The sequence below is a fragment of the Portunus trituberculatus genome, chromosome 19 (genome assembly GCF_017591435.1).
Source record: "Portunus trituberculatus isolate SZX2019 chromosome 19, ASM1759143v1, whole genome shotgun sequence".
Lineage (NCBI taxonomy): Eukaryota > Metazoa > Arthropoda > Malacostraca > Decapoda > Portunidae > Portunus > Portunus trituberculatus.
This window is the reverse complement of record NC_059273.1, coordinates 2,127,082-2,140,000: the sequence shown is the minus strand read 5'-3', so window position 1 is coordinate 2,140,000 and position 12,919 is coordinate 2,127,082. Positions and strand designations below refer to the sequence as shown.

General features: G+C 41.0%; 1 non-coding gene across 1 annotated transcript; it reads right to left on the bottom strand.

The window, feature by feature from the left end:
* Nucleotides 1–7,729: 7,729 nt before the first annotated feature.
* On the bottom strand, nt 7,730–7,802 carry Trnar-acg. Its single transcript has one exon. It is a non-coding gene; the product is annotated as a tRNA-Arg (tRNA).
* Nucleotides 7,803–12,919: the final 5,117 nt, after the last annotated feature.

The following is a 12,919-nucleotide window of genomic DNA, read 5'->3' as shown; positions in this document are numbered from 1 at the left end:
CATCGTCTTCCTGTCACTCTTCGCTGGCATAAGAGCACGATGAGGGATTACTGACCTAATTTAATATTATTGGAAAATTAATATTTGAGATGGTAGCTATAGTCTCTCTCTCTCTCTCTCTCTCTCTCTCTCTCTCTCTCTCTCTCTCTCTCTCTCTCTCTCTCTCTCTCTCTCTCTTTAATATATAGCAAAATATTAATCAGCATACATCTACTCTCAATCAGTAATTTAGTGTAATCTAGTATTAATGGATGCGTCTCTCTCTCTCTCTCTCTCTCTCTCTCTCTCTCTCTCTCTCTCTCTCTCTCTCTCTCTCGGACAGCCATCTAGAGTGTGTCCTCCAGGGGGAATAAAAGGTAAGTGTATAAAGAGTATCGGGAAAAAAAGCCACACGCTAACTTTAACATATTTCCTCTTGCAATTTCTTTCTTTCCCTCCGCCGTATATCCATTACCATTTCTTTTTATCTCCCTCCATTATCCCTTACTTATTTCCCTTCTTCTTTCTCCCTGATACTTTATTTTTTTTTTCTCAAGGGAAACTGCAGTGGAAAGTTTGGCAATGAGCTTTCGTCTCTTATGATCTTGCACGAGAGAGAGAGAGAAAGAGAACCTGCAGGAAATCTCAGAATATTTGGCCTTCTTTTTTCCTATCCCCTTGTTTTAGTCCTGGAATATTTCGACACAATTTGCAGCAAGTCTCTCTTCAGCATAGCTTTGGCGACTTCCATCTACTGCAGCTTTTGTGTGTGTTATCAGGAAAGTTATTGCAGAGAGGTACATTAAAGAGAGAGAAAGTGAGAGCGAGAGCAAGAGCGAGAGAGAGAGAGAGAGAGAGAGAGAGAGAGAGAGAGAGAGAGAGGGACGAAAAAGAAAAAAAAAACATCGAAATGAAATTCTTGGGGGAGAGTTTGTGGTTCTCTCCTTCTTCTCATGGACCACCGCAAGACCTCCCGCCCACACACCCTTAAGGTCGACCCTCCCATTCTACTCTGCGGGAACTCTCGCCCTTGAAGCGATGGAACTCGTTTGCCTGGAGCGAGAAAACATATACCCGCGTTATTGTGGCGGCCAGGCCCAGGTAAGAAGCTAATTAAGGTGACTGGCAAGGTAAGTCGCTTATCAGATCAGAAAACAGATACAGTAGTAGTAGTGTCGTTGTTGTTGTTTGGTGGTGGTGGTGATGTTAATGTTGTTAGGCATGGTGGTGGTGGCGGTTACTGTGGTTGTGGTGTTGCTGTTGGTGGTGGAAGCAGTAGTAATAGTATTAGCAACAGTAGTAGTTTTTTTTTTTCTTGCTGTAGTAGTAGTAGTAGTAGTAGTAGTAGTAGTAGTAGTAGTAGTAGTAGTAGTAGTAGTAGTAGTAGTAGTAGTAGTAGTAGTAGCAGCAGCAGTAGTAGTAGTAACAACAGTAGTAGCAAGAAAAGAAGCAGTAGAAGCAGTGGCAGTAACAGCGGTGTCAGCAGCAGCAGGAGTTTGTGCATCTGGTTTATTTCAGTAATGTGTAGTAGCGATAATAGCTGAAGCAATACAGGAAGCGGGGAGCAGAGGGCTGGGAGCACTCTGTAGCAATAACCTACCTATGAGCTACACTATGCATACCTACACGGGCCAGTATATGCTGTGTTGCTATTTACCTGAGACACGATAGGAGGGCAAAAGAACCCAGATGAATCCCAGGGCATGAAGTACCAAGACGCGATTTCATATTCATTCTGCTTACTAATTAGTGACTTCATACAACTTCAGAAACTTATGTGGGAGATTAAAAACCCTTGCTAATGTCAATAAAACCGTCTAATTGTATCCAAAGCTTAAGATAAAAAATGCGTCACAGTACTGAAGGGGTTAAACCTTTCAGCACTAACTCGACCACTCTGGACTGGCTGTAAAGGAGGATATCAAGGTTTCAAATAGTTCCTCAGTGATTTTAGCGGTAGTCAGGGAAAGCATATTGGACATTAGATGGGTAAGAGCACTCATAAAAAACATTTGTAAATTTTTGTGATCCTTGAAATCAGTCTGTATTAAAAACGAAAAGAAAAGAATCCAAACCTAATGAAATTATCGCTAAATTTCACCCATTTCGTATCATCTCAATATTTAGCCTAAGTAGTGCCGCTAATACTCTCTCTCTCTCTCTCTCTCTCTCTCTCTCTCTCTCTCTCTCTCTCTCTCTCTCTGACAAACGACTGGCCAAGTAGCCCATTGGATTACCACCACTGGGAGGATTCGGCGCCGATGGATTTGAACTAATCGCCCTCACTAGACCCATTGGAATATTCATCTCTGTCTCCGCCTCCAGATGGCCAGTAGCTGCAGGGGGATGGAGGAGAAGGAGGAGAAGGAGGAGGAGGAGGAGGAGGAGGAGGAGGAGGAGGAGGAGGAGGAGGAAGAGAGGAAAGCAGACGAGATGAAAGAATGCGTTAGGTGGGACAGGAACGCAGAAGAACGAAGGAATGCACGAGATAAAGGAATGCAACAAGAAAAGGAAGAAGAGGAAGAAGATGAGGAGGAGGAGATTTTTAAGAGACGGAAGAGGTACTAAAAGAAAGAAGGAAGAGGAAGTGACCAAGGAAAAAGACATCACAGGGAAGAGGAAGGAATGAAGGGAGTGAAAGTGGAGGAAAAGGAAGGAGAGGGGAGAGAACACAAGTCAAGAGCCCTGAGGGAGGAGAGGCCAGAGGGAGAGGAGTAATGGAGAGAAGAGGGAGGAAGGGAGGAAGCGAGGAAAGAAGGGAACAAGTGGAGAAAGGGAGGAAGAGGAGGAAGAGAAAGGAACAAAGGGAGAATTAGATGGACGATTTAATTGCTGAAGGTCATAAGTCGATCTGTCAACTCAACTGTCTATTGAATCCAGGTTAATTATCTACAGGAGTCAGCTGAACTATCGATAACTTCAGGTAGTGTCCCAGTGATTTGTCTGCATCAAAGCAATTAAAGTTTTAGTAATTAACATTTAATGACGGTGAACAAATATTAGTACAGCCGTTTGTTTATGTTCGCTTGTCCCTCCCCACCTGCCTTCCCCTCTCTCTCTCTCTCTCTCTCTCTCTCTCTCTCTCTCTCTCTCTCTCTCTCTCTCTCTCTCTCTCTCTCTCTCTCTCTCTCTCTCTCATCGTCATCATCATCATCAGTCTTGCTAATGTCTTTCGTTTGCTAAGTCGGATTTATTTTATTCCTTTCGTTTCTTTCCTCTGCCTTTCTCGTCACTCTCTCCGTCCCCTGCCCGCTAATGATCACCTATACAGTCCATCATTTTACTCCCTGCTGCTCCTCTCCGCTGTTTGTCATCCTTCGCTCGTTATCTTTCTCTCTTTCGCCTCACTACCTTGACTAATTAAGGACGCGCAGAGTTATTTCTCCACTTTCACCTGAGGGAGGTAATGAGTATCTAAATACAAGACGACCTCCTTCCTACCTCCGAGGGATCAAGTTCATTTGTCAACAGGTGAGCGCAGGTAATGTTTTGCTTGTCTCAAACTTTAAGTGTTGGATTCTTACATTTACTATGTTTTCTTGGCATTCTTCTCTTTTATAATGGAGTGTACATTTTCTTTTCGCTTGGAATTGTTCTGTCTCTCTATTTAGATAAAGTTTTTCCTCTTCCTATCCGTTTTCTTTTTATTTTGATAATACGAATGACAAATATTGACTCTCTCTCTCTCTCTCTCTCTCTCTCTCTCTCTCTCTCTCTCTCTCTCTCTCTCTCTCCATAGCCAGTCTTTCCTCTTTTCATCTAGGTCGCACCATCAAACACGAGTGGCCAGCCTGCCTCACAATAGCAGTGACAATGGCGCGGACACACGTGAAGCACCGCTATATTTACACACTAAAAAGTAATACACCTTGTCACTTCCTCGCTAGTCGTTCATCACGCCGCGACACACCGACGCGGCACCGATCTATTGCACAACCTTATGATTTTCCAGTGTCCTCTCCTCTTTACATTTGCCTTGTCCTCACCAACTGAGTATATTAATTTTCTTGCGCTTGTCCAGTGTTGTTTATTGTTGCTTGTCGAGTTTACACTGTATCCTCAGGGTATTTCTAAATCACGAGTGTATTAATTTTCCTTTTGCACATTCTTTACTGAAGTGTATCCTTTGAACATTTAGATATATCTTTTTTAACACTCAACTAATAAAAAATCCTAGAACAAGTATTTTTATTGGATTATCATGGAATTCCAAACATATCACAATATATTTTTTTTTCCTGTTGGATGAACTTCTTTGTTGTAGTTGATCCAGAGCAAACTTGATTCTCCGGATATTTTCAACATATCACCAAGATGCATCATGAAGTTATATGAACAGCGTAGGAACAATACACACCTTTCAGTAAGGATGGAATAAATGCGGCTTTACTTTAAGATATCACATTTTAAAAAGCTTCGGCATTTTATCGTAACTTGCAATAAAAGCTCTAACGGAAATTACTACAGCATTCAACGAAGGAACTTTCACACCTCTATAAACAATTCCGACAAAGATTCCACATTATGAGAAAGAACAGACCCCCATGAGAGCACTACTAATCATCTTTGTCGCCATGAACAACACACCCAATGAGAGTTCCAATCATTTCAAAACACGAGCTAAGATCAATGACACATACTGATCAGGTAATGCAACACAAGCACTTCAGGACCAACAACACATTTCCCGGGTGGTGTGCTTGTGATCGGCAGTCCCTTGGCGCATGTCCCGGAAGTGAAGGCTAAACAGGTGTAGGAAGACTGATTAACCTCACCTTGATGTTTCCCTTACCTGTAATGTGTTGGGAGATGAGGAATGTTGTGAATTAACATGTTGAGAGAGAGAGAGAGAGAGAGAGAGAGAGAGAGAGAGAGAGAGAGAGAGAGAGAGAGGCTGTGCTGTATTTGGAATTGCATGTGTGTGTGTCAGCGAAGTGCTTCTATTTGAATATATATCTGTGTGTGTGTGTGTGTGTGTGTGTGTGTGTGTGTGTGTGTGTGATATAGGGTGTACTGCACATTTTCATTCACAGGTGTAAATGTAGCTGTAAGTTCCCGTGTAGCCATTTAATTGCAAGCGTCAATTAGCTTTGTACGTACCCGAGAGAGAGAGAGAGAGAGAGAGAGAGAGAGAGAGAGAGAGAGAGAGAGAGAGAGAGAGAGAAAGGTCACGTAAACACAAAAAAAAAGAAAAAAGAAAAGAAAATAGCAAAACCATCCTCACGTGCTTCTGACAACTCAAAACTTTCCAGGCTCATTTTCGGGGCGACGCACTCCAAATGAAGCCTCGAATCCTAAAGCTCGACCCTTCAAGACCCAAATGAAGCTTCGTTTAGAGGATAATGAGGGAAAAGAGCACAAGCGAGATGCCGTTAATGACCCTCACACCTTCAACTAATAAAGCGAGGAAGCGCCCGTGCCAGGTGTGTGTGTGTGTGTGTGTGTGTGTGTGTGTTGCATTGAACAGGCTTTAGTGTTTATTACTGTGGGACGTTATGCACCTTCATATTAGCGCCATTGTGAACTAATCCCAGGCAGTATAAAGGGATGATATTGTGCGTTATTGTGGTAGATCGTAGTAGTAGTAGTAGTAGTAGTAGTAGTAGTAGTAGTAGTAGTGGTAGTAGTAGTAGCAGCAGCAGTAGTTTTAGTAGTATATAGATGAGAACAAGTTTAGTAGTAGTAGTAGTAGTAGTAGTAGTAGTAGTAGTAATAGTAGTAGTAGAAGTAGCAGTAGTAGTTACCGCAATACTAACATTAACATTAACATTAACAGCAACACAACAGTAACAGCAAAAGCAAAAGCAGCCGCAACACCTCCACTAACACACTACCACCAGCACCACCAACACATCCGCCACCACCACCACCACCAGCACAACCAGCAGCGGAATACCCATAAAAAAAAACCGCTAATTGAAAGAAATCACACAGGTGTACTCAACAGGCGCGTCAGGTAAATGCAGGGGAAAAATGGAAAAAAAAATGAAAATGAAGTGAAATGAAGCGGGCACGGGAGAGAGAGAGAGAGAGAGAGAGAGAGAGAGAGAGAGAGAGAGAGAGAGAGAGAGGGGGTGACTGCAGTGAAATCTGTGTCGGCACTGTCAAAAAGCTGGAATGGTCGGTATGAGAGCTGAGAATGAAATGAACACACAGGAACAAAAATCTAATGACACATTTGAGAGACTGCGAAATATTACAGGCTACTAAAAGAATAGTAGTAGTAGTAGTAGTAGTAGTAGTAGTAGTAGTAGTAGTAGTAGTAGTAGTTGTTGTAGTTGTTGTAGTAGTAATTGTTGTAGTAGTAGTAGTAGTAGTAGTAGTAGTAAAAGCAGTTGTTGTTGTTGCTGTTGTTGTTCTTGTTACTATTGTTATTGTTATAGTTGTTATTGTTGTTGTAGGGAAGGTATGGAAAATGGTACCACAGAGAGAGAGAGAGAGAGAGAGAGAGAGAGAGAGAGAGAGAGAGAGAGAGAGAGAGAGAGAGAGAGAGAAACGAAAACTAGAAACAAATGAGGAAAGTTCAAACAAAACCAGAAATAATGAACAGAGAGAGAGAGAGAGAGAGAGAGAGAGAGAGAGAGAGAGAGAGAGAGAATATGTGCAGTAGTAAAGCCTAATTGCTGGAGGGATTACAATTGGGGTAATCATGGATAATAATATGAAGGGCTGGAACGACTGTTATGGGTTAATGGAGGGAACAATGGCGATGGTGATGATGATGATGATGATGATGATGATGATGATGAAGGGGCAATATGTGAAAGAGACAGTGACAGACGTGCAGCGGAAATGAAAGATAAAAATTGATCAAACAAATAGTAAAAAAGTAAAAAAAAAAAAAAAGGAATATTTTAAAAAGAGAGAAATGGAAAAAAAAAGATATATGTATATTTGAAATGATAAAAAATGATAATAACAAACGGTGGCTGTGAAGTGTGTCATTGCTAATTTATCATGAAAGAAAACTGGAACGCAGGGAAATTAATAATGAAAATTTGACAAATGTGAGAATTAATGAAACGATGAAATGAAGAACGAGAAAGCAACGCAGGTAAAAGCAAAATGTGTCAGAGAGAGAGAGAGAGAGAGAGAGAGAGAGAGAGAGAGAGAGAGAGAGAGAGAGAGAGAGAGAGAGAGAGGAAGGGTTTAATTTGCAGTTTCCGTGCGCACTCTATCCTCAGGTGTTTCATGCGACGAGCCAGGTGCAACCGAGACTTTTTCCCGTAATTCTTTAGCTGGGTGTTTAAAAAAGGATTAATGCTGACGCGCTCCATTGCATTAAGAGGCATTTTTAATATTGATAAACTGTTTGATTTCGTGTCGCCAGGGCAGAGTTGGGTTTTAAGGCTTCAAGGTTTTAGGGTTGTGGTGGTGGTGGTGGTGGTGGTGGTAATGGTGGTGGTAGTATTAGTAGTAGTAGTAGTAGTGGTGGCGATGGTGGTGGTGGTGGTAGTAGTAGTAGTAGTAGTAGTAGTGGTGATGGTGATGGTGGTAGTAGTGGTGATGGTGGTAATAGTGTTTTCGTTTTAGCTTTTGCTGTTGTTGTTCATAGTGGTGGTGGTGGTGGTGGTGGTGGTGGTGGTGGTGGTGGTGGTGGTGGCAAGGAATCAGAAATGATAACAAACAGAAGATAATTGTATCTTCACCTTCTTTTGGTACAGTTCCTCCTCTTCTAGAGTATGAAGTCTCTAATATTAATAATTATGTTAAAGAAAAATGAAAAATAAAAAAAGATAATACAAATTATCGACCTCGCCAGGATTCGAACCTGGAATCTTCTGATCCGTAGTCAGACGCGTTATCCGTTGCGCCACGAGGCCATGTTAATTCTATAATCAACTACTAATATTTGGACTTTTTTATTATTTATTATCTAATATCATTTTTAAGTGTAAATCATATACAAAGAGTACAAATGTTATAAAGTATCATTATCGTCCTCAGCATTATAGACACTACTAATCAATATACCTCCTGTCCCATTCATTATTATGGCTTCTTTTGTGAATACTGGCATATAAACACCGGCCTGGGGCATTCCTCTCATTCCTGGGACTAGAAAAGTATGCGGGGCGTGTTTTATGTCCCCTGCTCAATTGCTCTTCATAAGCTATTTGTTTTTGCATTTCACTGTAGTCTTACATGCATGAAACCACTTGAAAGGAGAAGCAAATAACTGGTTCACAGATATGGCTGGTGCTGAGAGGAAGGGATCTAAAAGAGAACATGGTGAATACAGACACAAATCCCGCGACAGACAATAGGAGAAGCTTGGATAAATTCAGAGACAAAGATGATATACTGAAAGTTTTGTGTAGGTAGGAGCTGCCTTGCGTCGATCACCTGACCATTGCAGTTTTTTTTTATCATTTTTCGATGCTATAATCCAATGAGTAATTTTTCAGTTATTTCCATGCATGTGTGGAAACCTCACTTTGGGTCCGTTCAAGGTTATGGGAAGCGAGTGCCGAACCAATACGAATTCAAAGATTAGATAAAGTTTAGATAAGGATGACAGTTGTGTAAGTAGGTTTCATAAAGGACACCTTCCCTCATCTCCTCCAGCCCTCAGAACCAGGTCAAGGACAGGTTTTACGAGTACAATTACTTTTTTTTCTCTCTCCTGATTATTCTATTTTGCTTCCCTTTTTTTTTTCCTTTCTATTTACAGTGGCGTCCCTGCGTACCTACCGACCCGTGCAGCAAAAAAAAAAAAAAAAAAATGTATTCCTCGTGGTGTGGCCGCCTGATGAGGGCACAAGCCGCTCCCCGGTGTACGATAAAAGTACATTGGCTACGCTCAACGAAACCCTTGAGTCTGCCTTCCTTTCCACGCCAATTATCAGTCTAATTACCGCGCCGCTGACCTGCCTCCACTGAATTCACTACATCGCTCTCTAATTACTGTTAAAGAAAAAAATAGTTGCTTGCTCCATTGAAACTGAAACAGAAACAAAAAGTACTGGGCTGTTACGACTACAACACCAGAAAGTTAATGAGGCAAACAAAAATAAAATAAAATAAAGAGAAACGTAAAACTAAAGTTAATCGGAATGTTTTAAAAAATCATACAAATTAATAGTAAATTCAATCCAATGAGGTAACTGAAATGAAAATATTAAGTAGGGCAGTAGAGATTTTGAAGTGGAAAGTCAAATGTAATGCATGTGAATATGAGAGATGAGGAGTGTATGGGAGGGAGATGGTGGAGATGGATCTGGTCTGGTGGAGAAAGAGAGGAATTACTGAGGAAAAAGTTATAAAAGTAGTGAAAAAAAGACTTGCTTGTAATGGGTGTAACTGAGGAAGATTTGGAAAGACCGAGCAAGCTGGAGAGAGTTAATGTACCCGCCTCACTGTTAAGGAGAGCAGCGGAAAGAAGTGTGATGCGAAACAAATGTTAAGAATGACAACAAAAAGAATGAAAATAGTATATAAAGAGTTTCACGGATAAAGAGGATAACTAGCAAGTTCACCATCATTTCCTTGAACATCGCTCTAGGCACGACATCGCTAGGCAGAGGAACAAGGTAAGTGCATCCATTATAAAAAAGTGACGGAACAGCACATCGAAACCACCGAACAAAAATAATACAATTTCGCGCTCGAGAAAATCCTGGAAAAAATTGGAGACAAACGAGATTACCTGGAAAGTACCGCGCTAATTAGGGATTCAGGACATGGATTCCCATTACAGGAACATTTCTCTTGAACCTGTTACTGTCTGTAATAACCTTTGTCTCTCCAGGGAAAGCACACCGCTCCCTAAACGCAATGTGTCTTGATTTAGAGGAAGGCTGCAGCGCGAAGTAAAATACGCGAAGAATGTAGAAAAATGCAAAAAAAATGTTTAACCTTGGGAAGCCGTAAAAGTTACAATACTTTCTGGGTAACGAGTCCCTTATGGTGAGGCAGGATTCAGCAATTCAAAAACTATTTATTTCAAACTCCAATGAAAAAAAAAAAGGATCACTTTCAGTTCCTAGAAAATCAAAGTATCTTGAAATCTCCCTCTTGAGAGAGTTCGAGTCGTTGGAAGATGAAAATACAGAAGCAGGCAGGAAGAGTTTGCCAGAGTAAAGGATGAGAGGTGGCTAACTTTTGCATTACAGTGATAGATAAAGCAGGAGCGAGATATAGTGAAAAGTCTTGTGTAGTGAAGCCACGGGAGAAGAGGTATGCAGTTCGCCATATCGGAATAGAAGTTAGTGTGAAAATAGCGGTAGTCAGTCATTAAAGGAAAGAAAATATGATAACATTCCATAGATATTAAATGCGGTTTCATGCCCATATAGTGACGTGATATGTTCAGGACTTCCTTATAAGAGAACCGAATGCAAGAATGCTAAAAATGTAACCTACGTAACGTGAAACCATTCCATCAAACAATACTGGGTTGCAAGTCCAAATGATGATGGGGGAAGGAAAAACCATTAATAAATTACACACAACGCAAATGACATACTTCCGCAGAATACTACTTACCGAAATTTGGGTCATTTATCAAACCAATATTACCAAGAACGAAATAAAAAAAAAAAAAAAAAAGGAGACAGCAAACATGAGAAAGACCAATTAATTCGCATGAAAAACTCAATTACGGAACATGACCCGAAAGAATTTTTAGACACGAGTATTAGGACGATGCAAAATGTCTACCCACAATGCAACGAGCCAGTCCTAAAAGCCAATAGAACTGTAGTCCAATTATACACTATATTTCCTGCCACTGCCCGGAGCAAACACACACTGAAATGCTGCCGTGTGTGTGTGTGTGTGTGTGTGTGTGTGTGTGTGTGTGTGTGTGTGTGTGTGTGTGTGTGTGTGTGTGTGTGTGTGTGTGTGTGTGTGTGATACGTTCCCAAGGCAGGGGAGAAAAAAGGTGTTAATTTACCTCACGGTTATATTAAGGTGTCAGGTGTTGTTGGTGACTTAACTTTTATAAAGCTGTGTGTTTTCATTAGTATTATTTACTCCGTCCCACCAGTGTCCTCATTCCTGCCTACCTACCTTCTCTCTCTCTCTCTCTCTCTCTCTCTCTCTCTCTCTCTCTCTCTCTCTCTCTCTCTCTCTCTCTCTCTCTCGATTTGCAGTCACTATCCCTACTAATACTACCACTACTATTACTACTACCACCACTATCTCCGTTCCGTGTTAATAGTCTCAATATAACTTGAAAGCAATATAAAATGGAGTTTTCCTCAATGTTTCGTTCTTTCATTCTCTCTTGCATCTATTGTGAAACCCATAACGTCGTATTTCGGTCAGTTTCACACACTGATTTTACGTGTGAAATACATGTGTGACTTTTTCTTTTTTCTACGTTATTGATATTTTAGTTGGTGACTATTTGACGTTAATGAGGAATAATAATGATCTTCAAAGCAGCAGCATCTACAATAGTTATGTAAATTTAACATCTTAAACAAACCATCACTGGGAAATATGCTTTTCTGCTTCTGTTCACTTGTGCCTAACTTTCCTGTACATTTTCCTGGTAGAATCTTGCCTTTTACAAAATTTTCTACTTATCTCATGAAACTGTCGTACTAAAACTCCAGTCATAATGTTCAAAGTGTTAAGTTACAGAAACATTGATACTTTCATAAACACTTTTCTCTTTTCCCCTTCAACCACACAACCAATATTACAAGTATATTTTCCAGATAGAATTCAGCCTTTTCTTCATAATTCAAAGTTTCGTACCAATTCCATAAAATTTCCATACCGTCACACAACAGGGAGGCAAATCTATCTCGGTCTCCATAAACCTTACACTTTCTTCCACATTTCTCACTGGACTCATACTGCCTCGTCTCTCCTTAACCTTACACTCCATCTCTGAATAACTTACTTCGGACCCAGCCACGTTTTCTTTTTCTTTTTGCAGGAAACTAAGCAAACTTTCCCCTATAGCCAGCACAATCCCGGACCTTTTATCCCTGTGGCGCTATACAATACACGGATCTTGGCAATGTGCTCACCTTGCGCGCCTCACCCCATCCTAACATGCATTAAACACCCCAACCAGTCACTTCACGACACACTTTTCCTTACGCTCTTCAATAATTCCGAGCCAATCCCTTCTTTACCGAGAGACTTTCCGCATCTTTTCCCTCAAGGCCCTCAGCATCTCGCCTTTATGTACTGCGAGGGAGGTCACTGAGTGGTTATACTTGATGTGGTGGACGCGCGATCACTCCTTGGAATCCCGTGAGTGGTTTGAAGTCAGTTACTCATTCGTTTCAGTAAGTCAAGTGGAGCATACAAGTGGCGTGATTCATTTAAGTTATTTTTTAATGCTATAAGAATCCAGATCAGTAAAGGTTGTTTAAATATAATGGAATAGATTTTTTTTTTTTTTATCAACATGTACTTTCTTTGCTAAAAACTTCACAATATTACTCCCTCACAGTCTCATTCTTTTCCTCTTCCTCCTCCTCCCCCTTCTCCTCCTCCTCCTCCTTCTTCATTTAATTAATACATCCGATCCTTCTAAAATCATTCTCTTCATTAATACCAAAAGACTCTCTCTAAAACTTCACTCCCCCATCCTCATCTCCCCACATTATAGACCCTTCCGAAATTGCTTTATATTTTCTATTCTTAGATTTTCTCGCTCCAAAAACTCTCATCAGCCCTCGTCTTTCCCTCGCGAACCCTCGTTTTCACCTCCTTACTCTTCCTCTTATACCTTCTTTCTCCTCCCTCCGTCTCAGTCTCCCACCTCCTCCTCTCCTGTCTTTCCTTCGTTCCCTGCAAACTTCGCCTGCATGCCTGTTTCCTCTCCGTGACCACCTGCTTCGCTTCATTATTCCACCAATCACTGCTCTTTCTTCTCCTTCCACTACTCAGTTTCTTGAAGCCACAAACTTCCATCGTACTACCAAACATAGCGCCCAGAAATATCGTTCATTTCTCATCTTTCTCTTCCGTG